This window comes from Vulpes vulpes, chromosome 11, assembly GCF_048418805.1.
Source record: "Vulpes vulpes isolate BD-2025 chromosome 11, VulVul3, whole genome shotgun sequence".
Taxonomy (NCBI): Eukaryota; Metazoa; Chordata; class Mammalia; order Carnivora; family Canidae; genus Vulpes; species Vulpes vulpes.
In genome coordinates, this window is record NC_132790.1 from 96,404,835 (window position 1) to 96,429,668 (window position 24,834).

Sequence of the window (24,834 nt, forward strand, 5' to 3'; positions counted from 1 at the left end):
ATCACATATTCATATAATGAGAGCTGTGTAAATGTCATCTATGTCTGAGGCGCTTTGAAAGGGATTGCAATCCCCCAGCTTCCTCTGGTGACCAGGAGAACCCATGCCCTATTGGTCTAGCAAGGGCAGGCTTCCCTCATGGTGCAGGCTGCCCATTGTCTAGTTTTCAGCTACTCGTGCTATGTCAACATGCTGTGTCAATATTAGCTCTCCTCATCACCTCAATGTTGTAATTTGAGCCAAACCTTATTTAGTCCAGCTCTTAGCTGTACGAACATGAATACATTTAAAAGTATTTTTGCCAATAGCTGTATTTAGAGAAATATGTAAAGTCCAGGTGTGCGTAAATGCATACAACTTTTACTCGATAGATACTTAGTGGCATTATAACTCAACAGGGGAAATGTCTGTGGAAAAATCCTTGTTCTTAGTAATTTTTTGTTATATTTCCCTGGAGAGACCTGTCTTGTTATTTTAGGCATTTTGCTTTTGGCAGCTTTTTTTTTTTTTTTTTTTTTTTTTAATTTATTTGAGAGAGCACATGCTCCCGAGCAGGGGGGCAGGAGAGAGAGTCTTATGCAGAGTGTGGAGCCCAACGCATGGCTTGATCTGACCTGAGCTGAAAGGAAGAGTTGGATGCTTGACCGGCCAACTGAGCCACCCAGGTGCCCATTGGCAACTTATTTAATAGCAGTTCCTGCTGTCTTGGGAAAGTCACATACAGAATATATACCCCCTTCCAAAACTATGTTTTGATTCTTCTAGTTGAAGCTTATCTGCTGTGAAAAGCCTTAAGTTCTGATCCTTTACCTTGTAGTAGTTTTTTTTTTTTTTTTGTAGTTTTTCCAGAAGACTTATTTCATATTTGATAAGCAGGCCTCTTGGTTTTGTTTATTTAAAAATAAAGGCAATCATTTAGAACATAAAAGCTTCTGAATCCTAAATAGGAAGGCTAGGGTTTGGCTGGCAGAGCTGAAGAGACTGTTAGGAGACCAAGTTCATGAAAGAAGACGCAGTCTGAGGAAAAAACTAACAAATAACTGTCAGGATGTGGGAGGAAGGCAGGGACTCCTGTGTTGGTAAAAATCCTATGAGGGAGGTATCTAGTATACTGTAGTAATTGGTAACCCTCATGTGTGACAGTATGACTTAAATATCTACCTAAACTTATGTTCAGAAGGGAGGATGTCTAGATAATGAGCACTGAGTAGAGACGAAGTCCATGGTGGTTCCATGACATTTCTCATCAGGATGTGGGGTGTGACTGGCCGGTGGCCGAGCATCTCTGCCACCAATGCCTTTCACAGATGTCTGTAACTGAACACTGCCCCTTTTCCTGCAGCCTTCCAGTCCTTTCCCGGAGGTCTCAGTTCGTCAGAGCTGGCCTCTGACGTGAAACCTTTGACCATCTTTGGCTAGCATTCCATTCAGGACAAAATAAGATAGAAATCATAGGGAATTTGTCCAGCGTGGACACAGAGTCAGAGTTAATCTGTGATTCTTTGCAGTTTCCCACGTAACGGTATTTGGAGAAAGTTAAATTTGGGTACATGAGAGAGCTCGGCCTCTGATCAACCAGGAGACCTTGGGCTAGTTCTGTAGTTTCTCTAAATCTAGACCAAAAGGGTCTGGTGTCATGTACCGCATTAAAATTGCTGGAAAGGTTAAATGAAGCAATGTGTATTTTCTTATCGTAGCACCCAGCCAAAATAGGTGGTCCGTAAATGGCAGGGGCTCTTATTAGTGTGATCACAGGCTACTGGTTTCTTTACAATTTTCTTGAAAATGTACTGTCCTTGACTGTATGGTAAAAACAGAGGGCTATGCTTTGCAGCTTTAATAAATGTTATTGATTTCTAAAGGAAAGATCCAAATTTGAGAGTGGATCCTGGGTTCAGTGACCGTGGTTATAGGAACACTCTCTCAGATAGCGTGGCCATACATAACCTTGGGAAAAGTATTGCTGAACTATAAACATACTCTCAGGCAGAAGTAAGCAGCCACCTGGTGAGCTCACACCTTTAAAGACAGGCCCAGCTGATAGAAGGCTCCCAGAGTTGGTTTAGTCTGTGGCCTGGCTTCTCCGAGGCCCTTGGCAGGGATGCTGGGTGTCTCCTTTCCCACCCCTTTCCTCAACAGGTCCCTTTGTCCCTTTCTGTTTTTAATTGAAGTTTAGTTGACGCACAGTGTTCTATTAATTTCAGGTGTACAACATAGTGATTCAACAATCCTATGTATTACTCAGTGCTTGTCATTTTAAGCGTCAACGCTCCCATTTGCGTACAAATGTTATTACGGTATTATTGACTGTATTCCCCATGCTGTACTTCTCATCTCTGTAACTTATTTTACAACTGCAAGTTTATATCTCTTAATCCCCTTTATCTCCCTCCTCTTCACTCTTGCTAACTCAAGAAATTTTTAGGGTTCCACTGTTTTTAATTAGTGTAGACAAAATGTGTGGTCCTAAAGCCTCTCCATTGCCAGGAATCCCATTAGACTGCTGCCCTGCAGGGAAAGACTATGCTGCTTACTATGCTAATGGATTATTTCCTGATGTCTTGATGAGTCTCTCATTTTAAAGCCCAGGAGAGGCAGGAAACATTTTTCATTAGGTAAGAAAAACAAAAGCTCATATGAATGAGTTGGGTTTTTAAATTTTTTTAAATTATTTTGTTCAGCTGACTGGTTATTAATCCATTTTGGCTTTTTGTGGGAAGTGGCTTAGGTGTTTTTACGTTCTTTTTTTTTTTTTTAATTTTTTCTTTTTTTAAATTTTTTAATGGGTTGGCCATAGGGGAAAAACACAATGTTTGAATTTGCTAAATGATTTCTTGCATTTGCCAAACCAGATATTACTTATCAATCCACATATGAAGTCTTTGCTGTTTGCCAGGAGTTAGGATGCTTACCATTCTCTTAGAGGCACTTAGTTTCAAAAAAACAAAATAAAACTGCACATGATACAGCTACTTCTGAAATAGGAAAATGGTGTGGTTTTAAAAAGAAAATGAGAGCTTGTAGACCTTTTTGATCTGTTAAGTTTGGAGTGGTTTCTAAGTGACCTTGCCTGGAAGGCATGTTTATCTAGCTGCTTTCTCCGGAGCTCTTATTCTACAACATTAATTTAATTCTTTTTCTGCTGTATGCCAATTGCAGGGTTTTATTTAGTTTAAATATTTGTAGGATCTTGCCGCTGTAAAGTTTTCTTTCAGGCATTTGAAACATTTGTTGACCCATAGTCCTGGGAATGTGGGAGCCACCATGTGTGATTAGTTGAGACTGAGGTCCCTGGAGAAGATGGCCTTAGGACACTGGTTTGGGCGCACAGTAGGTGTGTAGCTTTGGGCACTTTACCTCTCTGGGTCTTAGAAGTCTCTTCCTTGGAATGAACTATACAAAAGCAATAATAATATTTACTTCAAAATATTTGTCGTATGCCTGGCACATAGAAGAAGAGCAGCCTTAATGTTGCCCTCCATAAGTAGTATTTCCTTGATGGAGAATAAAAAAAAAAAATCTCGAAGAAGCTTGCATTTTAGGGGGTTGGTTTCTTATTATCTCTAAAAGGTAATGATTGCTTAGAGAAAACATGATTTTCAAATTGAGCTTAACTATAATATTTATGGATCTGTATCTTATAATTTTCCTCTGGCCTGTGTTCAGACTGTTTAAGTGTCATCTGGACCATTTGGCATAGAGGAGACTCAGACAGATTTTTAAATGCCAAGTTTCTCTTCTATGCTAGAGGATTTGAATGGTAACTAATATTTGCGGCTTCTTTTCCCACCTTTTCTCTCTAATTTGCTTTAAGCATTTCGTATGCTGACAACATAAGAATCAATTTGTTTTGGCCTCAAGTTCAGTTTTTCTGGCATGAAATTGACTTTATTATTTATAAGATAAAAGTTAGTGAGGGTGCAGACCCAGTATCTATACCATTCCAGTTTGTGGGTCTTTGTGGTGCTCCGAGGCATTTGTAGGCCAACTTTTGGGAGTCATTATCTTTCAGAGGCATACAGTGGGAGTTCCTACACTGCCTGAGGCCACCCTGCAGTGGATCAGAAAGATCTGGAAGGGACGGTGTAGCTAGGTCAGAGGTATAATCAAATATTCCAGAGCTTCACAATCATTATTTGTTTTTGTTTTTTTTTAAAGCACAATCATTATTTGTAATGAAATGTTACCACTTTCTTTAGCCCTGTTGGTTGGCTTTGCTGATGCAAAAATTTTTAGTATATTCCATTATATGTGCTGCTTATTAACCAAGTGAAGAAAACTTCTTTTGTTTCCTTGAAGGAGGAACAAAAGACTGATTAATGCAGCACAGCCTGGGATTGGCCCTGGGTCAAGTTCAGGGTACCCCTTAGAGCAGGAAAATGAGAATTTTCATTTCTAAGCTGCTGCTTTTAGAGTAACTAGTAATCTCCAGAGCTGTGACACATCCCGAGAAACTTGGGGAATTTTTTTATTTCTACCCTTGTTCACTTTAGATCTAGCATCAAAAGCTGATGTGCCTTGGTCTTTGTAGAGTCTTTTGAGACAAGTCTTTGTGCACTGCTGGGTAGAGAAGGTGTGGACAAGGAGCTCTAGGGTCAGGTGTGTCTGTGCTGTTCTTCCCCTTTGCCAGCTGAGAAATGGTGCTGATAACGGCACCTCCTTGATAAGGTTGCTGAGTGAATTAGGTGGAACAGTACACATGGAACGCATAGTTTGTGCCACAAAGTATAGCTGTATATACTAGTATTTTTTGATTGATTTTTGTTGATTTTTTTTTTTCAAATTAGGATAATTGTATTCTCTTCAACGCCCACCACTTTTTGGTAGGCATATTTTGAAACAGACTCCAGCATTTTGATTGCTGGGCATCCAACCGTGTTTTATAGTTGCATTACCATGTAGAGATTGTGCAAATAGGACCTGAGCACTTCATGTCAATAGTAGGGTTTGGGGGATTGTGTGCAAAAGATGGACAGAGGTGGGCAAAGAATGAGGATGGAGAGGATGCTGTGATAATAGGCTTTTTACTCATATGCTCAATGGCTCAGTTAAAGCCTCAGCACTTTTTTTGTTTCGTTTTGTTTTTTAAAATTCTTTTTATGTAGGCTCTATGCCCAAAGTAGAGATCGATCTCAGGACCCTGAGAATGAAGCATTAAGTGCTCCACTGACTGAGCCAGCCAGATGTCGCACCCCTCTCCCCCATGCCATTGCCTCAGTTTTAATGAGCATATTGAGTTACTTAAGAGCCTTTTCTTAAAATTCTTAGACAATTAATTTATTATTATGATTCTTTTGCAGTTCTTCTAGTGGCTTTCTAAAATGTTTGTCCAGACTCTGGTTCTAGCAACGTTAGTTCTAAAGCTGTGCATGCATGTGTACTTTTTTGTTTTGTTTTGAGTAGTCGACTACAGGTCGACTTAGCTTGAAAGCTTAGGTAAAGTCCTAGTGGATAAAATAGATGGTATACCTTTGCAGGTAGAGATGCGGGTAGGGGTTAGCCTAGCTGTTCATTCTCTACCATTGCCCCCACGGCATGTCTGTGATTCGCTATGGTTAAGGAATACAGTTGGAAAACCATATCATTCTAGAAGATGTATTTGTTGTAGAATAAGCCTATCCCACAACATGCAACCACGAGTTTCATAGATATTTTAGTAATTCAAAACCAGTGAATTGAGACTGGCGTGCTTGGTGGTGTGCTATGAACATCTGGCTTTCTTTCAGAAATAGGTCCTCCTTTTGAACTGTGATAGATTTTTCTTCTTACCTTTAAGATTTGAGGATAAACCTTTCTGACCTGAAGTACATCATTGCAGAAAATGCTTTTGAAGGGATTTCATTTACCAAAGGCTTGGCCAAAATGGATTGGATAGGGTGATCTTATAACTTATTTTTTAAGTTGGGATGCTTTTGAGAGTGAGTGTTAATTATAATTAACTTGGATCTGCAGGAGTGAACTGGGGCTGCCCTAGACAAACCAGTACATATGTTTACTCTAAGATAGGCACATTTCGGGTAGACAGAATAGAATTTTTTTTCTTTCTTTTTTAAATGTAGGCTTCACACCCAATGTGGCATCCAGTGACATGGGGCTTGAACTTCCAACCCTGAGATCAAGACCTGAGCTGAGATCAAGAGTTGGACACTTAACCAACTGAGCCATCCAAGCGTCTTAGATAGAAGTGTTGAATACCTAAAATCTTTTGAAAGCCCAGGACTTATCTGAAACCTTAAAATGAGCTTCAAGACAGAATTTACCATGTCCCTCTTTGTAGTGAATGCTATGACAGAGGATTGGCCTTTGCTATGAACCAACTTACTGAGCATCTTCTATGTATAAATACCCCGTGCTAGTCTTTAGGAGGATTCTTTCTCCAACCACTCAGTGAACACATTGCTTTTCCAAACCAAAGTTTAAAAAGTCTTGGCTTACAGTGTAGACTCATTGTATTCTTTCTTGGATCTTTTTTTTTTTTTTTTTCTAATTCTGATTCCTTCGTGAATCTGACAGTTAATGAGTCTATCCTATTCTCTCCCTTCTGTGATCCCTATGTTTTATTTCCAAATGATTTGGAATTAATTCCCTTTTTTATTGTGATAAATATTTCAGGTTTGAACATACTCTAGAAGGGGACGTTGGGCATTTTCTATTTTTTTTGGCCAACTCTAGTGTTCAGCTAACTGCCAGGGATGTAGTGGGTCCTCACTATCCTGACGATTGTGGCTAGGGAAGTCATTGGCAGGGTTCTGGTGGCTGAGTAGGAGTATGTTTTAGTTGTAAAAAGAATGAGGGCTATTGAAATTTAATGGACATGGTATTTGTACATGGAAAGAGGAGTCAAAAGGTCATCTTCTCTAAAATCTTAAGTTCACCTCTTATTTAATTCTTCACCTAGCTCTACAAATACCTTTAAAACTAGCTTTTAATGACTGTTTACTTAAGTACAACTTAATGTTGGCCAGCTTTGTTCCCTGATGATCATTGTCCTGAGGATGTGGGAGTTAGGATCTAATCTTAAAGAAAAGTAATAAACTTTTTATTTGTGTAAATGACTAGGTATTTTTTTCCTATTCAGAATGCATCTCAGCTGTGGTTGCACTCACACTAAATTAGAGTCAAAGCTAAGGTTCTGCAGGGTACTTCACCTTGACCTTTATCCTGAGGCCATGATGCTGGCCTCCTTTTGTTCATCTCCTCAGACTGAGGTCCTTGAGGTCATGGAGGTGTCTCGGCTTTCGTTTTGTGTGTTTCAGGTCTGGCGTGGCCTGGTGATTCCTGTGTGTTTAATGATTACATGACATTGGCTTTGATTCTCTTAGGGGGAGCATCTAGATCTTCAGAGCCATGTTTGTTTATGCATTTAATTCTGAAGTGAGAGAGGTGGAGTTTTCTATACTTCTTCTCAAACTCATGTGAAAATACATGTGTATAAGAGAGAGTAGGGAGATATTTTGCATGTATGAATGTTGAAGAGACAAAAAAAGCAGAGGTGGTAGCAATGATGGAAATAGACTGGCAGCCACTGTTTTATACAAATATCAAAATCTAGTTTCTAATCTCTAATTGGATATAAGGAATTTGATAAATATTTGTCAAATTGAATTAAAATGATGGTCAAGTATACCTTACATAAAACGTGAGGTGGAAGGTTTCGTGATGAGGAAGCCAAAACTGAATGGCTCCTACTAGGTAGACAACTCACTGGCATGTTATGGAGAGATGGCCATTAGTTTTTTATTTTTTATTTTATTTTTTATTTATTTATTTATTTTTTTAAAATTTTTTTTAAATTTTTATTTATTTATGATAGTCACACAGAGAGAGAGAGAGAGAGAGGCAGAGACACAGGCAGAGGGAGAAGCAGGCTCCATGCACCGGGAGCCTGACGTGGGATTCGATCCCGGGTCTCCAGGATCGTGCCCTGGGCCAAAGGCAGGCGCCAAACCGCTGCGCCACCCAGGGATCCCCCATTAGTTTTTTATATTACTGTTAGGAGAGATTGGTTGCTTGCCCTTAGGATAAAGCCAAAATGCCCATATAATTCCTTAAATCACTGAATCTTAAGGTATGATTCCCTGGACTTGGACTGGGAGCATCAGCATAGTCTGAGGATTCCCTAGAAATGCTCCCTGCGTGGAGCCTGCTTCTCCCTCTGCCCGTGTCTCTGCCTCTCTCTCTGTCTCTCATGAATACATAAATAAAATCTTAAATAAATAAATAAAACAGACTTCTTTGTAAAGTTGCCTTGCACTTTGATCTCGAGTTTAATGCCAATTAGGCTTATACAGACTTTTCAAAATGTCATGAACTTTGCATGTTTCACCATTTATTTAATTTTCCTTAAAATTATTTCCCAGAACACTAAGTGGATATTTTTTCTTTAATGTCATTTGAAAGAGAATCCAAGAGTGAATTGATTTAATACACGCAACGAATAAGGACTCATCTCTAAGAGATAAATAATATAGAGGCTAAGATTGTGAACTGCAGAGTTGAAATACCTGGATTCAAATCTGACCTACCCAACTCATCAGCTTAGTCTAGCTAAAATACTTTAACTCATTTATTAAATGAGAATAACTTTTCCCCATAGGATTATTATAAGACTTCAGTGAGGTATAATACTCTCATAATATTAGTGAAGTGCCTAACATGTAGAAAGCGCTCAATAGATGTTAGTAATTATTAAATATTAGAAAGGTAGGTAACAGTGGACAGAGGTTGAGATCTCTTACCCACTGTGGTGTCCAGCCTCCAACCCACTCCAATATACGTAGGTGACTTCTCCATGTCAGGTTTTAAAGCTCTACTATTTTCTTTTGAATAATTGCACACCATCCCATTGAGGAAAGAATCATGTTGTAGCCATTTCATGATTGATATGTGTTGGGATTATTTCATATTTTCCTCATTATTATAAATATACGTCATTTCCTTGCTCCTTCCTTTTTCCCCTCATAACTCTGAAGATTGTGTTTTGAGGTTGGTTTTCAGTTCCACCACTATAATTATTTCCATTATTTTGCTAACATTTATTTGGTGGGTATCAGGAAGGGTTTGGGCTCATTCTGGTGTAAAATTAAATAATTATTGTGCACACTGTCCTAGGTTTTAAAGAACCGAACCCTTTTCATAAGGGCAGGAAGGGTGTGTTTTAGCAGAGAAGAAAGAGGAAGCCATCTAAGCCCTCTTACTGAAAATTTCTTATGGCCAGTCTCTCAAAAATCCAAACTTAAGCTCATTAGTTGGTATCTAATTGTATAAAGTGCTCATAACCCCCAGTACGGAGGTTATATTCAATGGAATGCTTTTTCTCTGAAATTATTCTTCCTCAAATTGCCATTTAATTTATGTGTTTAAAAACTTCTCTCAGTTCATCATCAGTGCTGGGAAGCAGGAGTCTCTTATGTGGCCTTCTGCCTCCACACCCCTCTCCCCGAGGCACCCCTATGGCCTCTTCTCCAGCCAAGTACAAGAGGGACCTCTGAGAAGACAAATTATGTCTTGGTGCTCCTTTGCTCTAACCACCCAAGGAAGTGGGGTGAAGTAGGGCTTCCTATAACACAATAAAAATCCAGATTTTGATCACGGCCTGAATGGCCCTCTGTTATCTGGCTGGCACCTGCCCTGCACCTGTTCCCTGCCTCCATCTGTTGCAGCTGCATTGGTCTTCTTGCTTTTGCTGGCCTTCCTCCAACTTGTCAGCCCATCTTGTAGGCTTTGCATATGCTTTTCCTCCCTCTTTGTCTTCTCATTTTATTGTGATTGCTCCTGATAGCCCCATCCGCAGGGCACTCTACCCTGTGTCCAGCCCCCATTCTTCTCATTGCAGAACTACTCATTATGCTGTTGGGTTATTTGTTTAGTGTGTGTCTTTCCCCAGGATTATGAGCTCCTGAAGTAAGGCTCTTTGTCTCATTCAATGCTGTGTCTTCGGCAGCTGGAACAGTGCCTGGCACAAGGGAAGTACTCAATGAATACTTGTTGAACTAATGAAGGAAGGAATAAAGGAAGGGGAGAAGCTTGTAGAATATAATGTATGATGGACTATATTGAGACTTTCGCCTGAATATTGATCACAGAAGCCGAGAGTAAATCTTTTTAGAGGTCAGAGAAACTCTCTGTCGTTCAGCTTATTTTTCAGAGTACAAACGTAGTTTCTGAGAATTTTTCAAAAAGCCAAAAAGTACCATGGATTGATTTCTTGCCCTTGAGTGTCACTTTTTTTCTAGTTTTAAGTTGTATTTTTGTATTTGTATCTTACGTCGTGAAAACACTTTTATGAGTCTTCATTGTCATCTCAAATGCCCACTTGCAGATTATTCTCTTCTATGTCCCTAATCCTTTTTCAAGTCGGTGATGGCAGTTGTACTGGATGTCCAGGGCTCCCCCCCCCACCACCACCACCAGCAAAACAGGCAGTGTACAGCTGGCTCATCATAATAATACTCTTTATGAGGAAGCATGTGGGCAGCAGTTTCACACTTCTTCCTGGCTGTCTTCTGGGCAAGGCTCAAGGGCTTTCCAGGGGAGCGTTTGAGGGAGGCTGACAGAGTAGTCTCCCCCCAGCCTTATCAAGATCATTTCTGTTTCTGTATCTGATGTATTAATGTTCTAAGATTTTGTTGGATTGGAAGTTCCTCCTGACAAATACAGTCATAACAACTCTGATTTAGAGGGGTCTCCCACCTTTCCAGGGAATAATAGGAGGGGCTGGAACAAGGCTTCTTGTCCCTGAGAATTGAAGGTGGCAGGGAGAGGCAGGAGAATCCTGTCCTGGATGAGTCTAGTTGAACTGACCAGACTTGTTCTGGTCCAAGGGGATGTTTGATTATTTGTGTCTTGGACTTAACTACAGGAGTTCCAGAGCCCCCGGCATATGTTCTACTTGGCAGTGCACACAGGTGCCTTTGGCTTTGATGCTATCGTATTTTGCCCTCTTTCAGTTCCTTCTTTGTCCTTAGTACTTCTGTTTGTGGTACAACACAACTATGGAAACTTCATGCTAATGGCAGCTCCCTGGCTTGGTGAGTTTGTGGGGAGACCCATTTGATTCCTCTTAAATAATTAGATTTCTCTTCATGGTCTCTATTTCTGAGGGACTCAAAGGCCTCTGTTAAAATGAGAACATGCACTTAATCAAACTTAAAATGCAAATAAGTTTGTGAATGTGTCTGAAAATCACAAACTGAAGTATCTTCTAGGCTCATAGTCACAGGACCAGCCCCAAAGGAAAGCATTTTGTTGTTGAGTGAATCAACTTAACATTAAACTCCGTTTGCCTAGACTTTAGACATAATTAAAATTGTATTTGCACAAAAAAACAGTTGTTATATAATAGTAGAGTCCTTTTGGGGCGAGGGGTTATGTTTTTTTGATTTTCACATTAGTCTTAGCTGTATGAGAAAGGGATGGGAGAGGGTGCTGCAGGTTATTTTCTTTGAATATTCTCTTATGTTCTAGTACCTTGAAGATTTTAAGTTAATAAAGAAGTGCATGAATCAGTGATACAAACATACCAGCATAACGGAACTCCAGCCCTGGGGGAAAAGCTTTGGGACTTGGTGGTTTGGCACAGGGAAAATAAAGCATGCACACTGGGCAAGTGTCTGCTTGTTAAGAAAGTCAAAAGTGAGAAGAAAAAAAATGCTACAGATGGTCTTTGAAAGAAAAGCTACCTCTGCCTAGGGAGGAAGTAGTGTGCTCAGTCCTCACATGCATGCCTTAGGATTCGAAAACTTCTGTACAATCCCTCCTGACTTGAAAGTCCTGCAGTCTCTCATGCGGTGCTTTCAATGTGATTTAAAATGGATTTTAGGGGAATTTAAGATTTATTTCATGGCTGGCATTCGTGAAGTATATCAGTGCTATAAAGTACTAGAAAACTTTTCTAATTAAATACAGTCTGGGCGGCTCATTCTGGAGTGTATTTCTAGAATGTTAGTTTCTTATATTCTTTAAATGAAAAGTTTATTTTGACTGTTATTGGAACCATTAACTAAGCACTTCATAGAATATATGGCTTAAGACAATATTCCTTACTGGGAGTGGTTTTTTTTTTTTTTTTTTTTTGGCTGCTTTTATTCTTTCTGACCTTCAGCTGTGGAAAGAATTCTACATTTAGGCGTAAAAGTAATGAAGTGCTATTAAGGGAATGGCGATAATTGAAATACTTGATGAGGAAAGCAATTTAAATGCGTAACTTCACCACATGTAAGTAGCTAGACATGAAAACTCCTTTTCTCTTCAAAAAGGAACAATTCCGGGTTTATATGATGCTTTCTCTTCTTCTGTCTCACCCTAAATTCTAAGAAACTATTGTTGAGGGATCCCTGGGTGGCGCAGCGGTTTGGTGCCTGCCTTTGGCCCAGGGCGCGATCCTGGAGACCCGGGATCAAATCCCACGTCGGGCTCCTGGTGCATGGAGCCTGCTTCTCCCTCTGCCTGTGTCTCTGCCTCTCTCTCTCTCTCTCTCTCTCTCTCTGTGACTATCATAAATAAATAAAAATTAAAAAAAAAGAAACTATTGTTGATAATTTTCTAAGCAATGTGAGCTTGCAAATCTTGGCAGTCATTAAAAATAGAGGATGTGGAAGCTACAAATGTGTGCCTAGGTCCTTGGGTAGATGCACAGAGTTTTCCTGTGGCAGTTCCTCAGTTGTAGTGTGGAAACTTCAGTGCTAAGGCAGGTAATAAGAAATGAGACTTGCTAAACAGGGAGTGTGTTTTGGCTCAGTGTCTGCAAGGAAGCAGCTCATCAGAATTGTCTGTTCATTTCTTAGCATGTAGATTGTTTTATCGGCTGCATTGCTAAGCACTTACAAAATGTTCTGTGATCCTCATTAATTTGTTAATTTCTCCAAGCCCTAATAAAGGAAAAGAACTCCTTTCAATCTTGTGTTTTCTTAGTAAAGTCTCCAGGCAGTAGCTTGAAGTGCTTTATTTTAAGATGCATTAGGTAATATATTCTTTATCTGAATAGCAGGAATAATTCTCTTTATGCTTTGAGTTGCCATGTTTTCTAGAAGAAATACTAGTAAAACGTTTTTAAAACTCATCTGAATCTTATGAAATGATGCGTATGTTTTAGCCTATAGAAAATATGTCCCTTGAGAGTAATATTTATTCTTTTAAAGTCAGTTTTCAACAGAGCTGCTGGGAATCACTTGACTGATTTTTATGGAGCCTAATTCATTAAAGGGAATTCAGTCTATACTAATGACATGGTAATTGTTCTAATGTATATTCAAAGAGGAAGAAAATAATGTGAGCAAACTGTTCTCTGTTTCCTGTGCTGGATTAAACTGCTCTTCATAAAGAAATGGGAATTTTGGATTATCCCTACTCAAGTCAAAAGCTTATCATAAGGCAGGGCCAGACCATCACTTTCAAATGGATATTCTGTGTTGCTATTAGTAGGTTTTCTATCCAGGATGTCCCTGGGACTGAGCATAGGCCTTTATAACAGGTTTTCAAAATGCATTTCTCTTAACCTATGGAGGCATTTATAAATGTGCCAACACTGCTTTTAGATCGCTTCCTCTCTGCAGAGATCTATTACCAAATGAAATAAGGAATCAAAGAAGTAATTCAAATGGATTATATACTAAATATAAATATAAAACCAAAACCCTAAAGCTTCTAGAGGAAAACATAGAATATCTTCACAGCCTTGGATAGGCAGCAGTTTATTAGGATACCAAATGCACTAACCATAAAGTAGAACGTTAATAAATTATACCTTGTCAAAATTTAAAAACTTCCACTTTTCATTCGATACCATTAAGAAAATGAAGGGTAAACCACAGATTGGGAGGAAAAATTCATAATAAATACCTCAGTTAAAGGACTCAGACTACTTAAAGAATTTTTCATTACTCAATTAAAAAAAAAATGGCTGAAAGACTTGAAGAAACAATTCACAAAAGAAGATACTTGACCAGGCAACACCTGAAAAGATGTTCAGCATTGTGAGTCATCAGGGAAATGCAAATTAAAATGATGAGATACTACTTAACACCCATTAGAATGGCAAAAAAAACCAAACCAAAACAAAAGCCCCAGAAAACCCCCCAAACCCCACATCAACAAAAACCCACAGATACCAAAAAAACCCTGACAATTCTGTTTACAAGGAAATAGAACAATTAGTACTTCCATAATTTTTAGTTGGAGCAGAAAATCTACTTTGGAAAACCATTTGGTAACTTGTAATCAGGTTAACATACAGCTAATGAGCTAGTAATTTAATTCCTTAGCTGTTTACCTAAGAGAAATGAAAGCGTATGTCCGTAAAAAGACTTTTACTAGAATGTTCATAGCAACTCTATTCGTAACAGGCAGATATTGGGCATGACCCAAATGTTCATCAATAGATTAAAATAAATAAGGAAATGATGGTATACTTACACCACTTAGTGATCAAGAGGAATGACACATGCCAGTAGTACTATCGATCTCAGTCGTCTTGAAACAAATTGAGCAAAAGAAATCAGACACAAAGGGCATATACTATGTGATTCTATTTAAATGCAATTCTCTACAGGTAAAACTAAGGTCTAGTGACAAATGGGGAATGTGGACACCTGTGAGTGGAAAGAAATATAATAGAACTTTTGTGATGGAAAATATAGTAGGTTAGGTGGTGTTTACTTGGTGTCAGAACTCATTTAATTTACATTTAAAACCTGCTTTCCATTTTATCCTATGTAGTTTACACTTCAACCTAAATTAAGTGAGGGGAAAAAAAAACCAAAGGTTTAAAACTTACATTTAGAGCAAAGGCTGTTGAAAGCCTACTGTAAACTATGTATAAATGGTATAGGGTATTGGAAAGATGGCAGGGAATATGTATGACATTGGCTCCCAGGAAAAGGTCAAACAGGAAATGCAGACACGCAGCCCCTGAGCTACCCAGGTGTCCCTCAATGTGCAGTTTTTAGGGAAGGCAGTTTGGTGATGTGAATCGAGACCTTCATTTACCTTCATTGACCCTGTGATTCTAGCGTACGAATATACTACTAAAAACACAACCCCTATGTACAGAACAACATTTGAATTCATCAGTATATTATTTATCATAACCAAACAGTGGAAGCACTGAACATGTCTCAAATTAGTGGATTGCTTAGATAAATAACAGGCCGATTCGGGACAAGGATATTAGGAAGCTATTAAGGATAATAACTTTGCAGAATTGTTAGTGTTCTGCAAGAATGTTTGTGTTATATATGATGGAACATGAAAAAAGAAAGATACTAACATACATATGTGACTTTAGCAGTATAAAATGAAATATTCATGGAATAAAATCTGAAAAGACGTAAAAAAAAAGAATCTAGGTCTGGGTTTTTTATTTTGTTCTTTTTACTCACACGGCTTCTTAAATATTTTAAAATTCTCCTACTATTTGAAATAAACCAAAAAACTAGACATGACTGGCAGTATGGTAATGTTCTGTTTAATGAAGGATAATTACTCGGGGTGGGGGAAAAAAAGAAAGAAAAAAGTCTTGTCCAAAAGATTAGGCAGTAGTGTACATTAAGTATTTTAAGACAAAATGTTTTTAAAGGAGATCTCCTTTCCTGAAAATGATTCTGACTTTGTTTCCCTTTTTTGTTGTTGTTGTTGACCTGCTACCTGTCTCAGTGGCCCTGGTGAAAGAGCTGGCTACTGTGTTCACACTCTTCATAGACTCCGTGATAACATGACAGCTACTCTTACATTTTAGGTTTTCGTTTGATCTCAGAACATACCCTCTCTCTTCCTTTTTTCACTTCTATAAAATTGGTACATGCAGAGATGCTTGACATAAGGAAAGAGGCAGTGAGATCCTTATGCAGAAACCTAGATAGGCATTTTCAGGACCAGGAAAAAGAGAATGTTCAATGCTACAGCCATCTCTTAGGATATTTAACTGAATTTTGTATCATTTTCCATATCCTGTTTTTGTCATCAGTGCACGTAGGGCTATTAGCGTCTAATAGCGTTAGGTCAGGGATCAGATCAAGTTCATAATTGTTGTTTGGCTTCTAATGGGATGAGTTCCCTTCAAATCTCTATAAAGGAATCAAAATATAATCTAGTACATTAAAGTATGCCCAAAGATTTTTGTCATAACTGAATAAATATCATTTCGTCAGAGAAAGAATTGAAGGGGTCATGGCTTGTCCTTGTGCCTGTTAGAATGTAAGCTGCATGAGGTCAGGGAATCTGCTGCCTGCTGAGGTACCCCTAGCATCTAGAATCATGGTGGGCACATTTTTATGGAATCAGTGTTGACTGAATGAATGAATGAGTGAATGAATGACTGAAATAGGTCTAGAATGTGAAGATTTCATTCACTCTCTGTAGCAGGATGGAAACATTCCTCAGATGAAGTCTTTGGTGAGCTCATGTACCAGGCATTGATCACTCACTGGGAAGACTCTAAGCAGTGGGTGAGTCCTACTTTCCAGCATAGGTATCTCTCCCACAATAAAAGAACACTTGACAGGTTGGGTGTCTAATTGTTGCTATAGTCCAGTGACAGGATGAAAATAAGTGTGTGTCATCCTGGAAAATTGAGAATCAGATGATTCTTTTCTTTTTTTTTTTTAAGATTTTATTTATTTATTCATGAGAGACAGAGAGGCAGAGACACAGGCAGAGGGAGGAGCAGGCTCCACGTAGGGAGCCCGACATGGGCCTCTATCCCAGGACTCCAGGATCACGTCCTGGGCTGAAGGCTGCGCTAAACTGCTGAGCCACCCAGGCTGCCTGAGAATCAGATTCTTTGTCCAAGTGACCACACCAAAGTGCAGTCTCCTTTGGGTCAAATCTGAGCAGCCAAATAGCCGATCTTTGTCTCTTTGAGATCATAACTTCAACAACAGGTGTTATATAATTGAGTAGAAGCTACCACCCCTTTATGATTATTTTATCTGGGAGATGAAGGTTCGGAACATGGTGTCTGAGGCCTTTGATGCTTCTCAGAAACAACAGATGGAAGACTTTAGAGTTGAATTAAAAAACAGCAACTTCGCTTAGGTTGTGTGAAGACAAAGGATTTCAAAGGAATGAAAAATTGATCCGATCCAAAAGCACATGGCCAACATTTTACTTTGCCTTTAAGAGAACAGGTGGGATTGGGGAGATTGTGGAAAACTTGGTTTTTCTGGAAATTAATATAGCTAAATTATCATAAAAATAAAGCTAGTAAATTACCTGCTAGGCTTGTACTTTTGAGGGTGCTCAGGGGGAGAAGAGAACGCTCTGTAGAGGAGACAGAAAATTCTGTCAGTCTATCTGTCATATGTATTTAAGAGAGAGTGTACAATTGGGGAGTGGCAGAAGGAGAGGGAGAAGCAGACTCCCTGCTGAGCAGGTGTGGGAATCTATCCCAGGACACTGGGATGGTGATCTGAGCCTAAGACGCTTAACCAACTGAGCCACCCAGGTGCCCTGAGCCAGAATATTTAGTTAGAAGGATTTTAAACGTAATGATGGAGGAGACTTATCCCCTATACTGCTTAGGAAGCTGGGCATTTTATGTAGTGCTAGTAATTTTTTGGTAAAGCTAGGATACCTCTACTGAATTGGTTTCTCTAGCCCTGTCCCCTAGACTTTTATGAGGCAATGCATTTTTCAGCACTCAGGGACGCTGTGCGTTTAGTATCAGCATGTGGCAGCAGACTTGAAGCTAATTTGAAATCCCAAGTAGTAAATAGAGTCCGGCCAATGAATCCCCTTTGTGCTGTTTTAATCTGAAATGTAAGGATGACCATATAAGTAACTGTCCAAACCAGGATGCTTCTCAAGTAGGAAGTAGGGGTGGGGTACTACTTACAGTCGTGCCCAACCCTGTCCCAGGATGTATGGTGCTTTTACCCAGTGGGATTCAAAATGGAATGTGCAGCAGATCACCTAGAGGGCTTGTTAAAACACAGATTGCCAAGCTCCATTCTCAAAATTTCATAATTCAGTAGTTCTGGGGTCAAAACTTGGCTTACCTAACAAGTTCACTGGTGCTGTTGATGCATCTTGTCTGGGGACTACATTTTAGGAGCCACTGCCCTACCTAACAAGGCTTGGTGCTCTTATGCAGATGATGTGATTTTCATTTGAAACAAACTCTCCTTATTGTCCAGTTGTCCTCTATTAGAGAGCCTCCTGCAAGTGAGGATACCCATAAGGAGGATGGCAGAAAAAGCTTATGTTGGCTTCAGCCTCTTATCTCTGGACTGGTCTGTTCTTGGGATTCCAGAAACTGCTCATCCTGGGAAGTTGAGACAGCTTACTTGATACCAACCTAACCTTCAAGGAAATGCGGAAACCAAATGACATAAATGTGATTCTGGATTCTTACCAGAGAGATAGAGGCTTAGGAAGCCTCCACCCTAAATTCACTCTAGAGGCAGCACTATTCCTCTGTCTTGCAGCTGACTCCAGAAGGCCGACTCCAGATCTTAGATCTAATATACCTTGTCTCTCTTTTTCCCTTCCTTGCTTCCTTCCTTCCTTTTTCTGATAAGAACAATGTCGTATCTAATTATATAGGGATTATATGGTGGTTTTGCTTATTAAGCCTTTATTCATTATTTTGCCCTGTCTTTAACTGGCTTACATTGTAGACCGTGTTATTAGTAAGGCAAATGTGAAGTGGGTTTCAGTTGTAGATTGATAATTCTCAAAGTAAGGACCCCCAGATAAACAGCATCAACCGGGAATTTTACATCAGGGAATGGGACTTAGGGAGTTTGGTGGCCTGGCCTCTTAGAAGGTACTTACTCAGTACCTTGCTTCCTAGTGTACTCACTAGGTATTTTAAATTGCACGCCCCCCCCCCCCCCCACCAATCTTTCCCCCAATTCTCTTGACTTTAGGAAACTTTTTTTCTATTGCTGCCACCACTTCCCCCCAACTTGTATTGTGTTTAAGAATGTCAGGGATAATTGTAATTTATGTTTCAAGTATAGCTTGCCCCCTAGTATATGTTCCTGATATCAGATTGAACATTCTTATAGCCAGAGAATTATAAGTACTAACCTACAAATACATGATTGAGGATGAAAGTAGTTGAAGAGGATTTTAGGACCTGCTGATTAGTGATTTGGTGGAGGGGGGTGGAAGGGGAGGGAGTAGGTGTAGCAGTGGTGAAGTTGAATTGATTGAAGCCCTGTGGCCTCAGAGCTGCCATGAATGGAGTACAAGTGCCTTCCATGTTCTCAGTGAACTCAGGTTCATGGTGAGATCGGCTGGGTGGCCTTGGTGAGGATACTTATATCTTGTCTACCTGCTTCCTCAAGTGGAAAATGGGCACTACAACATCTCAGCAAATGGTAATTCTTTCTCCATACCCTGTCCACTTCCCCTTATTGGGTCTTCATGCTTTGAGTATCTTGGTTCCCCTCATTTCTTCCTTACCACACTATTACGGACACGATAGCTCAGAGTTTTTGTGTCTCTTCCCAGTTGTGTATGTGTGTGCATACTATTCTATGTGAATTTATATATTTATAGAATTTATTGAAGCATATAATTCATGTGCTCAAAAATCATAAAAACAATATTTTGGTATTTTTATGGTGAGTACATTATGTGTTCTTATTTTTTTTTAAACTTATCAGTTAAGATCAGGTATTTAAGTTTTTTTAGGGCTAAAAAATTTGTTTCAACTCTGCTTGTTTTAACAAGATGAATATGTAAACTCTAGTGTGGTGTGAGGAGTTTTTTTTGTTATTTTTGTTTTTTTGTGTGTGGTTTTTTTTTTTTGGGCCAGTGTGATTTTTTTTTTTTTTTAAAGAGGTGGGAGGGGCAGAGGGAGAAGAAGAGAGAGAAACTTAAAGTAGCCTTCACGCCCAGCAAGGAGCCTGATTGTGGGGCTAGATCTTATGACTCTGAGATCATGACCTGAGCTGAAATCAAGAGTTGGACACTTAAGTGGCTTAGCCATCCAGGTGCCCCCCTCTTCCCCCACTATGTGATATTTTTGATTCCTTGTCTCCATAGGATTAGGTGTACTTTCTTAAAAAAATATTTCTGGGCTAGATGGATTGCATGAGTTTGGTTGAATATGCTCACAGTGTAGATCTGTGTCAATTCCCCTGTGTATAATTTAAATTCATAATGTTTAAAGTATTTGAAATAATTTAGCTGATTAGTCATCTACCATAATAAGTAACATATTAACTCAGATTTTTGCTGTGCGCAGGAGAGATATTTTTGTAGCTTACAATTATCTCCAGAGGCAAATAAATATCATATTAGGTATTATTAGGGTTAAGTTATCCCAGTAACAACGATAAAAGCTTTTACCTATATATGTACATGTGGATAATAACTATATTTCTAGGCATACATGCAACTGCAAACAAAAGCACTCACACTAGCTTATAAGCATTGTCATAATTGATTTTATAGTTTTTAGAGGCAATTTTGATACACATTTCGAAGCTTTTAAAATGTTTGTCCTGGATAAATACCTTTTAGGCATTTTCTTTGATAGCTCTTCTTCGCAGATAGATTTTAACAGCCACAACTGGACATCATAAGTAGCCATCAATGATAAAATCTCTCACATTTGGTTCCCCGACTCCGTATGAGCAAATATACTCCCATAGCAACCCATTATAGATCTCAAACAAAAAGTGACTTACTGAGAATGGGGGTCATCCGGTGTCACCGGGCCCTGTTGCTGTCAGCTCACAGATCATTTCTGTCCCCATACACCTTTCACACGTGCTCACATTCTCTCGCGGGGAAGCGGCTTCCTTACCTGCCCGGGGCTCTGCGCCTGCGAGTTCAATTCAGAGTGTCTCAGGGTATGCTCCAGACTAGGCCTGTGCGCCGAGTTCCTGCTCGTCTTCAAGAGCTGATGAAAATCAGGAACTTGACAGAAACCGCAAAATAATAGGTCTCCTGTCACTGCTCAGTTGGTCCGTCGGAACTTTGGATGGGGGGGGGGGGTCAGCTGGCCTCTGTGCTACTTCTTTGCCTTCAATGATCCAAAAAAAAGCTTGGCTCCCTCCCTCCCCCTGCACCCCCCTCCCCCATCCTCATGAAATTTTCTACTACTTTTTTCAACATCCCCACGTCATTTGGCAAACGATCGGCCAGGTGACCTCTAAATGGGGCTCCCGTGTGAACGTGTACGCTCCCCATCCACTTGCCACGGTGCAGGTGGGGAGCGGCCGTGGGCAGGCGATGGGGGGAGACGTGGCTCTGCCTGGAGCCCCCCCCCCCCCCCCCCCACGGCAGCTCGCAGCGGGAGCTCGGGCTCCCTGGAAGAGCAGAGTTAGCGCTTGAGAAAATCAGCAGTTTGACACCAGCGGCCACAGCTGTGAGGTGAGACGTGCTGCTTCTGTCCCTTTTATCCGCACATTAGGCTTTCCACGTTGGAGCTTTAGTGACAGGTTGAGAGCAGCGCTTCTGAGCAGCTCATCGTCTCTTCGCCTTCCGCTTAGCTTGTGCCGCTTATGTTGCTGTTCTGAAAGCAAGAGGCAGGAGCTGGGCCCCAAGAGCCTGTCACCTGTGTGACCCGGAAGCCGCGCCCTCTGCGACGCAGGTGTGCTCACTCACTGCCCCGCTGCCAGGGGACGGGCTCCCGGTGTCACTCGCCGAGTCTGGTTTGATTTAAAAACATCCACGCGCGGTGCCAGCAATGCTTTGTACTTATGTGCTTGTGACCAACCAGGTGCTGCTCTAGATACTTTGTGGGGACCCACCACCTGGTCGGCAGTGTTCCAGACCCCGGAGATGGAGCTGTGACCCCGTCAGACCCGGTCATTCCCTTTTCTTATTTTGGGCCTCATTCATAAACTTAATAGTCGCTCTTAATCCTTAATACTCCACGCAGAGGCCCCAGGGGACCCCCAGATGGTTTAGGGACACTTCTGGCTTTGGTCTAGGTGAGGGATCCAGTCTTCTCTGCTTGTTCCTCAGGGCCCACGCAGTTCTTGCTGATGAGGCCGAGAGCACCTGTGCGCATGCAGTCTCGAGGCTTGTTGGCTTGGGCTGCAATGAGATGTGGTAGGTAAACACACACAGGTAAGGACGAGCCTCCAGAGCCTGCTTATTCCCAGGCACACTGTGCAGTCCTCAACACGCTGATTCAATGGATGATTGGGCATGGGCAGTTGCGTAGCTGCAGCTCTCAGGACTTCCCTGATTTACAGCTGGAGGCACGATTTATTCTCCTGGTCTCAGAAGCACCCATTAACTGCCCCCATGCTCTCCTATGCCTCTTGCATTCGCCATGGAGTGCTCTACATACCCGTTACTGAGTGTGCCTGGGAGGAAGTGAAGTTAAATTCGTGGGAGCTGCTCCTTCTGGTAGTAGGTCTTGCTAAGTCCAATGCCAAAGAGCCCCATCTAGGTGGTCACGTGATGGCTAGTAGTCTAGATCAGTGAGGTAGATCCTGTTGAAGACCCTCAGGGATTAGGGAATTGTGAGGTAAAGAGCTCCTGGCCCCCCTGCAGGGTCAGCTGCCATGTGGCCAGAGCTTGTCAGGGTCCATTGGATGAGCCACTATAATCAGAAACTTATATGCTGATCGTGTGCATTGTTTTGAACACCTTATGTATTTAAAGTCACTGAGTTCTCATAACTCACGTGAGCTAGTTATGCCCCATCGTTTTTCTTAAGAGATGAGGAAACTGAGGCACAGAGCTGTTAGGTCCAGAGTTCTTAGAGCTGGGAGTTGGACCCTGGCAGAGCAGCTCTTGGATCCTATGGTCTTGACTACAGTTTTAGGTCTCTCCTGATTTTGCATGCTGTTACCTAAATCAAAGACTTTTCAGATTAATGTAAGCCTAGTAATGTCTGGTGGGCCCAACAAAACCTGACCGTGCGCTGTTTTTGGCTTGTGGGGAGGCATTTTGTGGCATCTGTCCCATTATTGTATTGGCAGGTGGCAGGGCAAAGAGGGGACAGCTGGGGGGACCCGAGGAATTACTCATCGCCAAGGATTGGATCAAAACACAAATACACTCAACTGAAGAGCACTTTCTTTGTATTAGATCCTTTTACAGCCAATTCACAAAGGAACCATTTAAGGGGTGACTGTGCCTTTTTAAAGATGAGAAAATAGAGCCTCGGGAAACTTCAGTTGTTCAATCTAGAAGGTGGCAGGACTGGACTTTGGAGCCGGTCTTGAGAGCCAGCATTAGGCTTCCTTCCCTATGTCCTTCCCAGTGGGATGAACACTCAGCACAGAGGCATGAATCCATGAAGCATCTGAGTCGGGCTCACTGCGACATTATGTGTTGGTAACACAGGAAAGATATTTTCTCATCAAAAACTGCTGATGGTATGGACATAGAGAATTTTAGTGTGAGGTGAGGAATGTCAGGAGGGTGAAGGCAGACAGATGAAGTGGTGCAGGTGCTCAGGACTGCAGAGGCCAGGGCAGGTGGTAGAGGAAGAAGTTAAGTCTGGACTTGCCTTGGAATTGGGGCAAGATGAACATGTAAGTCTCTAAGAACTTGGCAGTTTATCTGTTCATCTTGTGATCTGAAGATGACATGTCTCAAGATTATCGGCCTTAGTAGAGCTTTTAGCCAAAGGACCTTACCAACAGGGCAGCTAGGACAGGTCTTGGGATTCCCATCTTTCTGTGCCTGAAGACTTTTAAAGGACACACCTCTCTCTTCCCTCCTCCTAGGCCTCTGGATGCTCACCTAGGGACCCTGAGTGGTTCTGACCTTTTGAAGTCATTATGTCTGTATCTGACTGGCCATCAACAGCACCTGAGGACCTTTAAAAATGCAAATTCCAAGACCCTGCTTCAAAGGAACCAAATAAAAATCCTCGTGTTTTTGGCTCAGAAATCCTTTTGACCTCATGCATAGAGGGAGAGAGAATCTCAGGCAGATTCCCCACTGAACAAGGAGCCCAACATGATACAGGGCTTAATCCAGTGACCCCGAGATCATGCCCTGAGCTGAACCCGACTGAGCCCCGTGGGCACCCCAGGAATCTGTGTTTTCCAGATGTGTTCAGGTAGTTCTGAAATGTGGCCAAGTGTGAGCATCCCTACCTTCCTGTTTCGGAGCTTCTGATTTTATAGCATTTGGAGGAACCTTCATCTTCTGGGCAGCTGCCCTCCCTCCCAGTCTGTCCTGTCTGTTCAGCTCACTCCAGCTGCCGGGGTGCGTGATCAGCTGCGGCTCTAGCTTTGGACAGCCGTGCAGACGTGTGCCGTGAGAGCAGAAATTTAATGGTCAGAGTCCCAGTAGGGTGGTGGTGATGATGGAGAATTCGTACACCTGGTGAGAGAGTAGGACTAGAGCAGCCAAAGATTAGGTGAAACCCAAGGATGAAGGAAGAATGCGGAAAGGGGCTCATGCAACAAAAGCAATGATGTTTGGCTTCTCCTGAGTCTTAGCTTTATATTTAGATCAATTCTCTCATCAGTTTTTTCCTCCACTGGATGCAAATGCATGATGTAAATCTGTTCTCATACCGTCTACCGTTACTCTTCCTTCTTAGGAAAGTCTTAGGAGTGGAGTCTTCTTTTTTTTGCGCACCTCACTGTGTCACTCATGTTTTGAAAACTGGCACCAGCTGTCCCAGAGTGTGGAGCTTATGGGAAACACGGGCGTGTTTGTGGATGACTCCGAAATATATTCTTTGCAGGGTTGATAATTGGGCCTGCCACCATTTTGTATTTCTTTGAGGAATATGCTGGACCTTTTTTGGATATGCTTAAATGTGAAGATTATCTTTTCTTCCCCCTCCCAACGTGAAGATTATCTTGTACACATTTTTCTCTCTTGCAATTGGAAATAAATGTCTTATTAGTGTCGGCCAAAATATTTTATCTTGATAAACTATCGATGATACCTTCATGT

The 24,834-nt window shown here is 41.1% G+C and overlaps 2 protein-coding genes across 10 annotated transcripts in view; one reads left to right on the forward strand and one right to left on the reverse strand.

The window, feature by feature from the left end:
- The window catches only part of P2RY14 (purinergic receptor P2Y14), a 49,318-nt gene extending 28,452 nt beyond the window's left edge, over positions 1 to 20,866 (reverse strand). The window contains exon 1 of one of the 2 annotated variants that reach the window (XM_072727151.1): positions 20,759 to 20,866. The gene's annotated coding sequence lies outside the window, so the exon portion shown is untranslated. Of the gene's footprint in view, positions 1 to 20,639 lie in introns of both variants that reach the window. The other variant, XM_072727153.1, reaches the window with a different exon arrangement.
- The window catches only part of MED12L (mediator complex subunit 12L), a 323,809-nt gene that overhangs the window by 148,914 nt on the left and 150,061 nt on the right, over positions 1 to 24,834 (forward strand). The window lies entirely within an intron of this gene.